The following is a 16,972-nucleotide window of genomic DNA, read 5'->3' on the forward strand; positions in this document are numbered from 1 at the left end:
TTGAAAAAGAAGAACCAAAAAGACCCAAAAGGCAGGGGAAGGAAGCAAATCATAAATATTGGGGAGGAAATAAATAAAATAGTGATTAAAAAGATCATAGGAAAAAAATTAACCAATTCAAAAGCTGGTTTTTCCAAAAAGTAAGTAAAATCGACAAACCTCTGGCCAAACTCAAAAAGAAGAAAAGAGAGAGAGCACAAATTACCAAAATTAGAAAGGAGATTGTAGAAATTACCACAAAAATTTAGAAATACAGAATATCTTACGAGAATATGATGAAAAGTATATTGAATCAAACTGTATACCCTAGAAGAGATGGACAAGTTTCCAGAAACATACTGTCCACCAAGACTGAATCAAGACATAACTGACCCCTGGAAAAAGTAGAGCACTAGAAATGAAATCAAAGTAGCAATATAAAACCTCCCTACAAGTCGGAGTCCAGGACCAGACGGATTCACTGAGGAATTCAACCAAACATAAAGAAGAACTCATACCACTACTTCTCAAAATCCCCCAGATGATTGAAAAGGAAGGAATACTCCTAAAGTCATTCTATGAATCCACAATCACCCTGATACCACAACCAGGCAAAGACACTACCAAAAAAGAGGATTATAGGCCAATATCACTGTGAACCCAGACGCCAAAATCCTCACCAAAATAGTACCAAATAGAATCCAACAACACAGAAAAAGGATTATATAACATGACCAAGTGGGGATCATGCCAGTGACACAGGGGTGGTTCAACATATGCAAATCAATCAATGTAATGCAGCATATCAACAAGAGAAAGAACCAAAACCGCATGATCTTCTCAATAGGTGCAGGAAAAGCATTTGTTAAAATTCAACACCCACGTATGATAAAAACTCTCACAAAGTGGCCATAGAGGGAATAAACCTCAACATCATGAAAGTAATAGATAAAAAACCAACAGCAAGGATAGTACTCAATGGTGAGAAAGTCAAATTCTTCCCACTAAAATCTGGGACAAGACAAGGATGAACACTATCATGACTCCTTCTCAAGATAGTCTTGCAAGTCCTAGCCACATCAATCAAAGAAGAGAGAGAAGTAAAAGGGATGCAAATTGGAAAGGAAGAGGTAAAAGTCTCAGTATATGCAGAAAATATCTGACTATATATAGGAAACCCTACAAGATCCAGACAAAATTTACAACAGCTGATCAAATAATTCAGCAAGGAAGCAGATTACAAGATTAAGGTCCTAATATCAGTGACATTTCTTTACGCTTATGATTCAGATAATACTATAGAGCTATAGTCCACATGACAGCACTGTATTGGTAGAAAAACATACATATAGGTCAATGGAACACAATAGAGAGCCCAGAAATTAACCCACAAACGTTTGGTCAATTAATCTTAGACAAAGGAGACAAGAAATTACAATGGTATCGAGATAGTCCCTTCAGCAACTGGTGTTGGGAAAACTGGAGAGCAGCATGTAATTCAATGAAGTTAGAACACTCCCAATGAAGCTAGAACAAGATACAATAAAAATAAACTCAAAAGAGATAAAACACTTAAACATAAGACAAGATACAATAAACCTACAAGAGGGAAATATCTGACATACGTCTCGAAAGTTTTCTCATAGAAGAAATAAAAGCAAGAATAAACAAATGAGACCTAATGAAACTTACAACCTTCTGCATAGTAAAGAAACCGGAAGTAAAACATAAAGAAAACCTACGGAATGGGAAAAAAATTTACATATGAAACCGTCAAAGGCTTGATCTCCAGAGTATATAAACAGCTCATCTAACTGAATAAGAAAAAATAAACAACCTAATCCAAAATTAGTCAGAAGACCTAAACAAACAGTTCTCCAAGGAAGACATACAAATGATAAAAAGGCACATCAGAAAATGCTCAATATCACTGATTATCAGACAAATGCAAATCAAAACTGCAATGAGGTTTCACCTCACACCAGTCAGAATGGCCATCATTCAGAAATCCACAAAGGACAAATGCTGGAGAGGCTGTGGAATAAAGGGAACGGTCCCTCACTGCTGGTGGCAATGAAGATTGGTGCAAACAGAGTGGAAAACAGGATGGAGATTCCTCAAAAGCCTAGAAATAGACTTACAATGTAACCCAAGAATCCCACTCCTGGGCATAAATCCAGAAGGAACCCTACTTCAGGAAGACGCCTGCACCTCAATATTCATAGCCAGCAATATTTACAATAGCCAAGACATGGAAACAGCCTAAATGCCCATCAAAAGTTGACTGGATAAAGAAGTGGTCGTATATTTATATAATGGAACAGTAGTCATTCTTATAAAGTGACAACATAATGCCATTTTCAGCAACATGGATGCTCCATGAGAAAATCAGCCTAAGTGAAGTAAGTCAGAAAGAGAAGGAAAAATACCATATGAGATGGCTCATGAGTGGAATCTAAAAACAAAACTAAACCAAACAAGAAATGCATAAATACAAAACAGAAATAGACTCGCAGGCAGAGACTACAAAGTTTTGGTTGCCAAGTGTTGGGGTTGGGTAGAGACAGACTCGGAGGTCAAAATTGTAGAATAGATAAACAGGATTGTACCGTATAGCACAGGGAAATATACGGCAGCCCACAGTGGAAAAAATGGGACAAAAATTGTATAAATGTTCATTGCAACTAAAAAATTGTGCTCTACAATGGAATTTGAGACAACTTTGTAAAATAATTAAAAATCAATTAAAAAATGGTAATAAAATTAAAATACATGATCCTAAATATTACAGGTGTAAATATAAATTAGAGAGCAAAAACAACCATGCAAAAGAGTAGTAAAAAAAAAGGTTTTGTTTTTTGTTTTCTTTTTAAGAAAAGCAAAATCAAAAAACCTCTATCCAGGTGCATCATGAAGAAAAGAGAGATGCTCCAAAGAAATAAATTCAGAAATAAAATTGTAGAAATAACAATTGTTCCCTCAGGTATACAAAAAAAGGAACATTTTGTCAACTCTTACATGCAAACAAACTGGACAACTTAGAAGAAGTAGACAAATGTCTAGAAATAGATAGGTATAAGGAGAAACAAATAATTTGAACAAACTGATTACTAGAAGAAAGATAGAAACAGCATTTAAAAAAATCGTGAAATATTAGGGCAGATTTAAACAGCTCCCATGGAGAAATGTACAAAAATAAAAAGCAGAACTTATACTCTTCAAACTATTCAAAAATAGTGAACATGTGGGAAACTCCCAAAATAATTATATGAAGCTATCATTACCCTGATAGCAAAGCCAACAAAGTACAATCAAAGAGAACTTCAAGCCAATAACTTTGATTGATATAGATGCAAAAATTCAAAAAAAAAATTATTAGCAAACTAAATCCAGCAATACCTAAAGTGAATCATACAACATGATCAACTTTAATTCATTTCACGGTCATAAGAGAGGTTGAAATTACATGAAATCAATCAGTTTGATACACCAAATAAACAAAGGAAAAAGGGAAAATGATGTGGTCATCCCAATAAATCGATAAAAAGCATTTCACAAACTTCAACTTTTATTCATTATAACAGCAGCAACAACAAGGACAAGAAAAACAGAATCAACAAAAACAGAAAACTCTTTCCACTTTAGGATTAAGGAAATATATCTCAACCTCACTAAATTCATCAATTACAGACCCACAGACAGCATAATATGCAAAAGTGAATAACTGAAAGCCAAGTTAAGGAATAAAACAAGGATGCCCACTCTCGCATTTCTCTTAAACACAGTATGGGAAGACCTAGCAACAGCAATCGGACAAGAAAAAAAGTTATTCAAGTTAGATTGAATGAAGTAAAACTGTTATTATTTTAGATGACATGATAATCTATATAGAGAACTGTAAAGATTCTCCACACCAAAACAACTAAGACTAATAAAGACATTTAGCAAAGTAGGATGATTCATGATTAATATACAAAAACTGTCACATTTCTTTACAAATACCAATGAAATACTACATAATTTTAAAAAATCCATATGAAATCACATCAAAAATGAAGAATCTATGAAAAATCAAAGATAATAAAATCAATAGAACACTGATAAATATATTTGAATATTATGCAATAAATGGAAAGAAATCTCAAGGTCTTAGTTTAGAGGAATTAATATTGCAAAAATATACATACTACAAAATATGTCTACACATATAAAGTGATTCAGATCGAACTACGTGATATTTTCCACAGAACTTAAATCAGTCCTAAGATTTGTATGGAACAGCAAAAGAATCAGAACTGCATAAGAAACAATGAGGAAAAAGAACAAAGTTGGAGGCATAAGCCATATCCCTCTCAGATCTCAGACTATATTGCAAATCAGTAATCGAAACAGCACAATGCTGGAAAATGAACAAACATCAATATCACTGGAACAGAACACAGAGTTAGAAATAAAACATTACACCTATGGTCAACTGAACTACGACAAAGGAAACAAAAATATACAATGCCTAAAGACAGTCTTCAGCAAGTCATGTTGAGAAAGCTAGACAGGTACATGTAACTCAATCAAATTAGAACACTCCCTCACACTGTACAAATATAAATTCAAAATGCTTTACATATCTGAATCTATTACATGACACAATAAATTTCCTGGAAACTAACATAGGCAAAACAAGACATAAATTTTAGCGAAATTTTCTTATGTCACAATCCCAAGCTGAAAACAACAAAAGCAAAATAATCAAATATATCCAAATTAAACTTCAAACTTCTATAGAGCAAAATAAACAGAATGAAAACATGAACTTCCGAATGGGGGAAAACATTTGGAAACAATGCAATCAAAAAGGGGCAAATTTCTAAAATACACACATCGTTCATACAACTCCATTTCAAAAATCTACAACAACACAGACAGAAAATGAGCAGAAGACAAGTCTCTCAAGAAGACACACAGATGACAAACAGGAACATAAAAACATGCTCACATAACTAATCATTATACAAAGGCAAGATAAAAATAAAATAATGTTTTACCTCACACTACTGAGAAGGGCTGTCATCCAAATATCTACAAATAATAAATACTCGGGAGGTTGTGGAGAAAAAGGGACTCTCCAACGCTGTTGGTGGGAATGAAAATTGGTGCAACCACCTTGGAAATAGTATGGAAGTTCCTTTAAATACTAAAAATAGACCTATCATATGACACAGCAATCCCGCTCCTGGGCATAGAAAACATAAAACCTGAAAACAAAGAATCCTTGTCTAAAATATAAGAAGCATACTCTGACATTGGACTTAATTTGATTGTACATATGTCTCCTCTGGCAAGGGAAGCAGAAGCAAAATTAACAAAATATGATTGTATCACTCTAAACAGATTTACGCTGCAGAGGAGATGATCAATAAAATGAAAAGTCAACCAACACAATGGGAGAATATATTTGCAAGTGATATTTTCCAATCAAGTGTTAATATGCAACTATATGGCAAACTCATACACAAGCACCACAACAAAAATGACCAAACAATCCAATTAAAAAAAGTCCATAGGAACTGAATAGATAGATCTGAATCAATTTTTTGTAGCAAACATACAGTTGAATAAATGACACATGAAAATATGTTCAGAGTTATAATTTATTAGGAAAGTCATAAACCAAAAATGAGAGAAGACCTCACAGTTGTCAGAAGACTCTCATCAAAAAGAAAATAAATAGATTTTGGTGAGGTTGTGGAGAAAAAGAATCACCGTGGACACTGTTGATAGGAAAGCAAAGTATTCATTACATTGCATATATACATCAAATATTCTTCATCCATTTTTCTGTTAAGGGATGTTGGGTTTGTTGGCCCCTGTCTGAAGGCTCTAGAGAATAAGCCCGCAGGCTGAACTGATAAACAAGCTGTGAGGAATGTCACTTATAAAGGCTGGATAACAAATTGTCTACTCAATATATCCAGTATGGATGGCTGGATATCATATGCTGGGTAAGATCCTCAGAGGAGGGCAACCTATGATAGGCACAGCCTGCTGGATAAGAGATGGGCTACTTACTGAAGTTCCGTGATGAACTTTAAAAAAATCCTTGATCATTTAACATCCTGTGCTTACTTTAGGAGCATGGGGACATAAATAGTTTAAGATTATTAACATTGTTATAACTTAGATGATATGTGAGGCATTGTGCATGTCATATATAAATCTTTTTTGTAAGAATCAATAAACTGTGAATTGCTTCACTTCTCTCCACACAGTGTGTGTATATGATATCGTGCCACTGACAGGGTTAATTTAATTTGTTGGGAGTACCTTAAAATGATGTTGCATTATATATAATGTTCTTTCTGCACCTATTCAAATGATTATGTGAGTTTTGTTTCTCATTCTATTAGTGTGGGATGTCACCGTATTGATTTGAATATTTTGACGTATCCTTAAACCCAGGGATAATTCCCTTTACACATGTATGTGTATGATACTTTAAATGTGTTGTTGAATTCATTTTGCTTGTGTTTTGTTGAGAATTTTGGCACATATGTTCATCAGGGATAATGTTCTATGTTTTTCATTTCATGTCGTTTTTAGCTTTGTTATGCAAATAAAGCTAGCATCATAAAACAACTTTGGAATCTTTCACCCCCTTCAAATTCTTGAAAGTTTTGGGGAAGAATTGGTGAAAAATTTACTTCTAATGTATGACAGGATTCACCATTAAAGTCATCTTGTAAATTTTTTCTGGTTTGAGAGGTTTGGATTACTGATTTTCTCATACACACTTTTGCAGAATTTAACTTTCTAATTTCTTCTTGATTCAGTGTTGGAAGACATATGTTTCTGGGAATCTATCTTTTGTTCTAGGTCATTCAAATTGTTGGCTAGTGGTAATTTCTTATGATGCTTTGCATCTCTGCAACTTTAGTGGTAATATCTGCTCTTTTATTTCAAATTTTATTTGAGTCTTTATTTTCTTAGCCAACCTAAACTTTTGTCCACTTTATGTTGAAAAGAAACAAACTTAGGTGTAATTTTTCTTATCTTTTCAATTGTTTGTCTTGTTATTTGCCTTGCTCTAATTTATTCAATTTTCTTCTTTATTCTTTCTGTTTTTCCTAGATTTTTGATGTGTAAATTTAAATAGTGTGAATCTTTGTATTTCCTTTATTATTAAATATTATTCATTTACTTTATTTATTTATTTATTTACTTATTTGAATATTTATTCATTTATTTATCATTGAAGTATGCCATTTACAATGTGTCAATCTGAGGTGTTTAGCACAGTGTCCCCGTAAATGCATATATTTCTGTGCCTTTTTAACGTTACTTCACGGTATTTGACTTACTGCCCTGTGTTATGCAAAAGAAATTTTGAAAACATTTATTTTTATATATAGTGGATGACATTTATAAATCTACAGCTCCCAAATATATCCTCTACCAGTCCATTTCTGCAGTAACCATAAGATTATTAAGTAGTTCTGCAAGTGTGTTTCAGTTTTGTAGATGAAATCATAGTGTTCACATCCAAATTATTTTTTAAGATTCTACATATGTCATGTCATGTATTATTTTTCCTTCTCTTTCTGGCTATCTTCAATTAGAATGACACTTTTTGGGGACATACATTTTGCTGCAAATGTCATTGTTTTATCATTTTTTATTGCAGAATATATTCCATTGTGTAAATACAGCATAACTTCTGCATACTCTCATCTGTTGTTTGACAGTTAATTTGCTTCCATGTCATGGCTGTTGTATATAGCACTGCTAAGAACATTGGGGTGAAGGTGTCTTTTTGAAATATGGTTCCCTTTCGTATATACCCAGAAGTGGGATTGTTGGATCATTTGTTAAGTTTATTTTTATACTTTAAAGGAATCCCCATCCTGTTTTCCAAAGTGACTGCTCGAATCTACATTCCTAACAACAGTGCAGGAGGGCTCCCTTTCTCCGCAGCTTCCCCAGCATTTATTGTTTGTGAACTTTTGAATGATGGCCATTGTGAATATTGGGAAGTGATACTTCATTATAGTTTTGAATTGCACTTCTCTGATAATGAGAGTGAGCAATTTTTTTTTTTCATATATCTGTGTGACATTTGTACGTCTCTATTGGAGAAATGCTTTTTTAGGGCTTCTGCCCATTTTCAGATTGAGTTTCTTTTTTTTTATTATTACTAGGTTGTATGAAATCTTTATATTTTGGAAATTTAGTCTTTGTCAGTTGTATCACTTCTAAATATTTTCTTTAATACTGTAGGTTGTCATTTTCCTTTGTTTATGGTTCCATTTGCTGTGCAAAAGCTTATAAGTTTAATTAGGTCCTATTTATAAATTTTGCTCTTACATCCCATACCTGGGTAGTCTATTCTAAGAAATCATTGCTGAGATTTATCTCAGAGTGTTTTGCCAATATTTTCTTCTAGGAGATTTACCGTGTCTTGCCTTACATTTAAGTCTTCAAGCCATTTTGAGTTTATTCTTGTGTATGGAATGAAGGATTGTACTAACTCCATTGCTCTGATGCTGCTATCCAGTTTTCCCAAAACCAGTTGGTGAAGAGATGTTCTTTTCTCTGTCATATTCTTGGCTACTCTGTCAAAGATTAATTCAACATAGGCCTTTAGTATTATTCCTAGGCTCTCTATTCTGTTCCATTGGCCCATGTGCCTGTTTCTGTACCAATATCATGTCATTTTGATTTTTGTAGCTCTGCAATAGTTTATGGAGACCAGGCGGGTTATTACTCCAGCCTCTTTCTTTGTCTTAAATATAGTTTTGGAAATTATGGATCTTTTTTGATTCTATATAAATCTTATGATAATTTCTTTCAGTCCTAAAAAGAAATGTTTTGCATAATTTGATAGGAACTCAGTTAAATTCTGTGGATTGTCTTGGGCAGTATGGCCATTTTAATAATATTATTTCTTCCACTACGAGACCATTGGGTATCTTTTCAATTCTTCAAATCTTTCTTGATTTCCTCAATGATTTTTTTCTTGTTCTCCAAGTATAAGTCTTTCACCACCTTGGTCACAGTATTCTTAAGCATTTTATAGTTTTGGGTGCAGTTATAAAAGGGGTTGTTTCTATAATTTGTTATCCTGTTGATTCAATGGTAGAGTAAAGAAATGTAATTGGTTTTCGTAGATTATTCTGACTAACTTGCCCAGTTCCTTTTTTAGCCTAAGTATTTTTTTTTGTGAAGCTTTTACATTTTTCTGTATATAGTGTCATCTCTGCATATCGTGACAATTTTACTTCTTCTTTTCCAGTCTGAATAGTTTTATTTCTTTTCCTAGCCTGATCGTTGTGGCTAGGAATTCCAAGACTATATTGAATTGAAATTGTGAGAATGGGCATCCTTGTCTTGTCTCAGGTTTTTGTGGGAAGGGTTTCAGTGTTTCAACATTGAGTATTTTGCTGGTTATAAATTTGTCATAAATAGCTTTCATTATGTTGAGATATGGTCACTCTATGCCCACTGTGATAAGAACTTTTATTGCAAATAGGTGTTAATTTTTATCAAATGCTTTCTCTGCATCTACTGAGATGATCATATCGTTTTTGTCTTCTCTTTTGTTGATATGGTGTATCACAATTGATTGATTGATTTGCATAAGTGAAACCATCCTTGTGTTCCTGGGATGAACCTAACATGACAATGGTGCATTACCTTTTTTTTACATGATGTTGGATTCTGTTTGTTAATAATATCTTAAGGACTTTTACATCTATGTTTATGAATTATATTGGCCTATAGTTTTCATTTTGGGGTAGTGTCTTTGTCTGGTTTGGTATCAGGTTAATTTTGGCCTTATGGTGTGAGATTGGGAGCTCTCTCTCCATATCAATCTTTTGGAAGACTTTGAGGAGGATTAGTATGGATTTTTCTTTGTATGTTTGGTCAAATTCCCCAGTGAAGCTATTAGGGTCTGAATTTTGTTTACAGAGATTTTTTTTTTACTGTTAATTCTATTCCATTTCTTGTGATATGATTGTTCAAATCATTAATTTCCTTTTGATGCAATATTGGTGGGCTGAATGTTTCCAAAAACTTCTCCATTTCTTCCTGGTTATCCAGTATGTTTCCATATAGTTCCTCATGGTATTCCCTAATGATATTTTGTAAATTTGTTGTACTCTTGTAGTTTCTCCATTTTCATTTCCTATATTATTTGTGTTCTCTCTTTTTTCTTGTTGGTGATCCTGTCTAGAGATTTGTCAATTTTGTTTAAAATTTCAAAAAAGAGTTTGATTGATTTTTTCTATTTCTTAATCTTTATTTCAATTCTTTCCTCCTTGATCTTTATTTTTTCCCACTTTCTGCTGGCTGTTGGTTTTGTTTTCTCTTCTTTTCATGATTAGTTTACATAGAACGTTAGATTATTTTTTTGAAATAGTTCTTCTACTTTGAGGAGGGCTTTGTCAATATGAACTTCCCTTTTTAGACTGCTTTAACTGTATTCCATAGACTTTGTGTAGTGTTTTGTCATATATCTCAAGATATTTTTTAATTTCTTCTTTTAATTCATCAACTCCCCCCTTTGTTATAGTACCATGTTTTTTAATCTGGATGCTGCCATTTTTTCTCCCAATTTTTCTGTGTTTGATTTTTAGTTTCATGGTATTCTACTCAGAAATGTTGCTTGAAATAATTTTTATCTTCTTAAATTTGTTGAGGCTTCTTCTGTGCCTGAGTTTATAATCTTTCCTTGAAAATATTCCATGTGCACTGGAAAAGAATGTATATTCTGTTTTTGGGAGAAGTACTGTTTTGGAAGTATCAAGCATCTCCAATTATTTTATCATGTCTTTTATTAACTTTGTTCCCTTATTAATTTTCTGTGTGAAAGACCAGTCCAGTGATGGTAATGGGGTGTTATAGTCTCCTACTGTGATTGTGTTCCGAGCGATTTCTCTCTTTTTATCTATTAGTATTTGATTTTTGTATTTAGGTGCTCCAATTTTGAGTTCATATATCTTAATGTGTATAAAAACCTCATTTTGTATTGCTCCTTTAATCATTATATCATGTCCTTGTTTATCTTTCTCTATGGCCTTTCTTGTAAAGTCTATTATGTGTGAAGTCAGTACTGCTAGTCCTGCTTTCTTGTCATGTGCATTTGCATGGAATATATTCTTCCAACTTCTGACTTTCAATTGATGTGTTTTCCTCTTACAAATGGGTCTCTTGTATGCTTCATAATGCAGGGTTTTTTTTATATTATCCCATCAGACAATGTATATCTTTTGACTGAAGCACTAAATCCATTTACATTTGTGATAATTATTGATAGACTGGTGTTTATTTCTATTTTGAACTTCATTTTCCAGTTGATTTGGTATTTCCTTTTGTTCATTTCTTTTCCTTTTTGTGGCTTGATAAGTTTTCTTTTATTATCTTTGTTTCGTTTTGGCTTTGTGACTTCATTGTAAGCTTTTGACTTTTGGTTACCTTGTTTTGTATTTATATTTAACCGTACTATATCTGTTTATTTTATCTTATAAGAATACAAACTCATACCCATCCTACAGAGAAGACAAATAAGAAAAAAATACTCTGTATTGTTCTGTTTCACTCTGTGACCCTTAAAAATTTTGATGTCCAGTTTTACAACATCATATTTATTTTGTTGTAATTCATTGTATATATTGCCTTTCTAATTATTCCTTTCTCTTTTGTATAGCACCCTGCTTCTTTTTTTTTAGAGTAGATCTTTCATTATTTCTTTTTCTCTTGCTAAATTCTTTTAACATTTTTTGTGTGGAAGTTATTTATCTCTCCTTCTATTCTCAAAGAGAGCCTTGCTTGATAATGTATCTTAGATTACAGACTTCTTTCATTCAGGACTTTTAATATGCCTTACCACTGCCTTCTGCCTGCTGTATTTGTGTAGGAAACAAGTTTACAACTATTATGTATAAAATTATATATATGTATAAAGAACACCTAGAAATGAAGTTAACAAATAAGGTAAAAACCTATATGTTAAAAAACAGAAAACATTGGTGAAGGAAAATTTAACTGATCCAAAGAAATGAACAGATCTCTTATGTTAATTATGTGAAACTATGTGGTTAACACAACCATTCAACCAAAGGGAATCTACATTTAGTGTGATTCATGTCAAAATACCTATGAGATTTTTGATTAAATAGAACAAATAATTTCAAAATTTATATGTAACCACAAAGAACATGAGTTGCCAAAATAATCTTGATAAAAAGTATTAAATGTAATGGTGTAAATTCCTCTGATGTTATACAGTCCTTCAAAACTTTAGTAATTAAAACAACATGATACTGGCTTAAAAACAGACACCAATCAAGAGAAGAGAATAGAGAAACCAGATATAATCCCTCACTCTTATGATCAATTAACCCATGAAAAAGAAAGCTAGAGTATAAAATGAAGAAAAGACATTCTCCTAAGTAATTAGTTACTAGGGAGCCTGAACTTTGAAAAGATAGATTACAATATTTCCTCACATTGTGTACAATCCATGAGCACCGAATATATTTCTATTTAATTTATTTTCTTATATTTCTTGCACCTGTAATTTATTGATCTATGTTTAGATCTTTTATTTCACTTACAAAATATATTCCTGTTTTATTCCTTATGGTATAAATTTACATGTAATAATTTTCCAAGTTTCTCTTTCTGATTATGGGTTGTTAATATATAAAAATGCAATGGATTTTTTTTTATCAATTTTGTATTCTGGAAGTTTACTAAGTTTGTTCATTATTTCTAACAGTCACTGGAGGAGTCTATGGAGCTTTCTATCTATGTATAATTATGGCAACTGTAAATACTTTACTGCTTTTTTACAAGTTGGATACATTTTATATTTTTTCTTGACTAGATGTTCTGGCTAGGACTTCTAGTAGTGTAATTTAGGACTTGTGAAAATGAGCTAATTTTTCTTATTACTGGACCAGAGGAAAACCTTCCTGTATGTTAAAATTGAACTTGATGTTAGTCATGGGTTTTTCATAAATGGCTTATATTATGTTTAGTTACATTCTATCTACAGTGAATTTGTAAAAATATTTTTATAAAAAAGTTAAGATCACATATTTTAATAATATTCCTACATTTTTTGAGAGTGTTATTTTTCAATTCTTTGCTTTTTAAGGGATGTTATCACATATTTTAATTTGCATATGTTAAATAATATTTATGAATCAGGACTAAATCCAACATAACTATAGTTGATAATACTTATAATATGCCATGAATTCAGGTTGCTAATATTTATTTAGAATGAAATTTACAGATAGTGATGGAAAAATTTACATTGTAGCTTGAGGGTACATTTATTTATTTAAAAATTTTATCTCTCATTTTTAATTTGGCTTAAGTTTAATGGAATTTATTTCTAAATAAATAATATAAATTTTGATAGAACTGGATTTACTTATGTATACTGTTACAGGACATAGGTAATATTTTCAATTAGTGAACAAATCACTTGCCTTAAAATGCTGTATTATATAAACAATGCCAAAAATTTCAGGACTGAGAAATATATTGCTTCCTAAAATGCATTAACTTGTATTTTCCACCCCAAACCACATATACTGTTATATCTTTGTTTTTTTCATTGTTCATTTGCCCCTTAATGGAGGCACTGCTTATTGAATCCAGTGTCTTGTGCATAAGTGTATTTATCAACATCATTTTGGAACACATAACAGAAGCCACAAGAGTATGGATTATAACGATGACAAGAAAATTTTTTCCTTCTTGGGACTGAAAAACCTCTGACAGAAAGAATGGCAAAAATAAACATTTGTAAATATGCAATAAGATTGTCTCTCTTCTAATTTTTATGGTAGAATGTTAAATTACATTTGTTTTACTTATAGCACTGAATTACAATTTAAATCAAAAATTCCCCACTTTGGGCTTTCTTACATTTGATTCATAATTTTAATCTAGTTTTATTTTATAAATATTTGCCATTTATTTATAAGCATAACAAATAAGCTGATATTTATTCTTCTCATATTTTGAATATAGAGCTACTTATTTTAAAGTACAGAGATAAATACCAACTTCCATTTCCAAATCAAATTATATTTCACTTTAATTACAAATGATATTGAAATAGATATACATTTTCTGTACAGGTTTTAAACAAATTTCACTTTAAATTTCATAACTTTAAAATTATTTTATATATTTATTGCATTATTTATACTTCACCAATTTTGTATAAATTTGTGTACAAAAGTATGGAGACTGATTTTATTTCATAGTCCCCAAAATTAAATTATTTAAAAAGATTTTTGGGGATAATATTTGCAGATCACAGTATAAAAATAAGCATCCTATATGTTTCATTTTAACTGGATGAATGAGAAGGGAACACTGGCTGAATGTTACACTTGAGTTGCTGGGAGACCAGTCGTTTTGTGATGTGACAGCTACTCAGGTAGAGAACCATTTTGATGGCCTAGAAGTTTATCTGTGCAGGCCTGCCAAAGCAGCATTTGAAGCTGCAGTGCTCAAAATCATGCAGATTAGAAAAGTAGCTGTAGAATAAGTTATTTCCGTTGGCACATGTTTCTCCAGAAATCCAAGATGTGTCTCATAAAGTTGGACAAACTGTTTCAGGAACTCTGATATATCTCTATTGTGTGATCAAACATTCTCTGGGGACTTGGACTTGAGGTGTATGATTGAAGAAAATGCTTTTCAGACTTTGTCTGAAAAATCCTTGATAAAAAGACCATGTTACACACATTGTGTCTTGGAACCAGATGAAGATAATGATTTTCGTTCTCTGACATTTCCAAGAAAACTCTGGAAAATGTCTGGGAGTGACCAATAAAAATCTATCTCGTGGGATGATAATGGAACTTCGATAGTGATTGATGAAGATGTCTTTAAGAAGGAAGTTTTGGAAAGAAGGGCGCCTTTCAGAATATTTGAATCTGGAAGTATGTAAAGTTTAGTTAGACAGCTTAGCATGTATGTGTTTACTAAAGTGCGGCAGAATATTCAAAGATCTGTTTCTCCTGCTGACTTTCTGGCAGAAGGAAAAAAGTCTGTTTAGGCAAGGTATTCAGTAATTGTAGTTACTACTTGGTAACATACATAAAATTTTATTTTGTACATCAACCTATGGTAATATAAATGTAAAGCTAGATTTTGAAAATTGTATAAAACTACAAAGGCTAATATTCTTTACTTTTTCTAAAAATGAGGACAGTGCCTTAAGTATTCAAGATTATGAGAAATGTTCCTAGCAACTATGAATCTTACCAGAAAACTAAATAAACGTATTAAAGCTGCTTTTAAAAAGTGGCTTTCACCGTTACTGCAAATACTAACTTATTAAATTAGATGATATACTATTTAAATGTGTATATTACAAATAAATAATTTCAAAATATTGTCAGCAATGTTCATATTTTAATGATATTATCTTTGCATAATCAACATGAAATCTGAGGTTTTATAGGATAGGCTTATTGTAGTCTTGTATTTTCGTTTAAAATATTACTAAAATCTTTCTCCATTGGTTGCAGCTGCAGTTCTGCCATAATTGAAATCTTAAACAAGTCTGTCACCAGCATTTAGTTAGAATAAAAAGAAGAGTTGGGATTAAAAATGCCTCTCTGGTGGCTTCATTGGCTGAAGATTTCAAAAAGAAGCACTTTAAAGCAGGAGGTAATGTGCATATTCATAATTCTGATTTTGTGGCTGACACTAGTGGAGAAAGTGAATTTTTACTTTCTGCAAATTTAAACATGCCTCTAATAAGGAAGCCCTCTACTAGACAAATAATTGGTGACACAACAACCCGGATCAGAGGTGATTTTTATCCTCCATAATCAATGTCATTTAGACCACCAAAACAAATTGCAGTGGATCAACGTGCTGTTTTAAATCAGTTGACCACTGTCCACGGGCACTCTCAAAGCAGCTACACTGAAGCAAATGGCCGTGTTGTGAACTTCATTACAATTATAACTTCTACTTCTCAGTACAGCATCTTGTCTCCCACAGAGAGCTATTATTTGGACTGATGGTGGAGCCTTCTACTTTCCCAAATAGATATCACAACATATCTGCCAATGAAGGTCGTTTTTCTAAACTTCAACCAAGGAGCAACCCACGGTTTCCAGTGACAGTGATAGCTGATACATCAGCTACCTCTCTTTCAATGCCAACTTATCAGCCGTCTTCAGTTTATGAACGTCATCCTAATTACAACTGATTTACCAGAGGACTACCAGATTATGCAGGATAACAAAGATTAATATTGATGTTGGCAAATGTTGACAAATATCTGCAATTTTCTTATTTGAACAATAAACATAGACGTGTACTTGTATTTTCCTTATAATTTTTAGAATAGAGTAAAGAGATATACAGGAGTATAAGTTACCATTTAAAGAAAAATAGAGATATTTGATTGACATGATCATTTGATGGAACAATATGGGTGTAAATTTAAATAATTTCTTGTAAGGAAGAAGAGAAAATGGAAGAATTTGGAAAAGGACAAACATAGACAGATGGAAAAGTACTAAGTGGTTCCTGGTTCATCCTAGAAAGTATTAAAAGTGTTAGTTAGGGTTGGTTTGAACAGGATATAAATGCAGGAATCTGTCCAGCGATCATGGTCTCTTTTATGTCATTACTGGTATCAAAATGGTCATATGGTGTAGTCTCATATGGCACATTCAGCATGTGGAAGAATTTCAAAAGTAATTTTATCTATGGTCTTTGTGCTGTTCTCAAAGCATTCCAACTGGTGCTTTCATTTCCTGCCCTGAAGAGTCTACGCTATATTTTTTAGTCAATACTTTATGTTGCTTTTGTTTTCCAGCCAAAGACAAGCTTACGTCTTCAGGGTGGCACTTAATGCCTTTCCAACTCTAAGCCCACAAACTCAACATCGTTTACTCTTTTTTTATAGATCTGGTTTCTGATTACCTTGGCATATCTTTATGTTTCA

General features: G+C 32.3%; 1 long non-coding RNA gene across 1 annotated transcript; it reads left to right on the forward strand.

Moving 5' to 3' along the window:
* The first annotated feature begins 14,727 nt into the window (after positions 1 to 14,727).
* On the forward strand, positions 14,728 to 16,284 carry LOC140692837 (uncharacterized). Its single transcript, XR_012068441.1, has 3 exons — positions 14,728 to 14,945; positions 15,537 to 15,678; positions 16,018 to 16,284. It is a non-coding gene; the product is annotated as an uncharacterized lncRNA (long non-coding RNA).
* The last annotated feature ends 688 nt before the right edge of the window (positions 16,285 to 16,972 follow it).

Source organism: Vicugna pacos, unplaced genomic scaffold (assembly GCF_048564905.1).
Source record: "Vicugna pacos unplaced genomic scaffold, VicPac4 scaffold_18, whole genome shotgun sequence".
NCBI lineage: Eukaryota > Metazoa > Chordata > Mammalia > Artiodactyla > Camelidae > Vicugna > Vicugna pacos.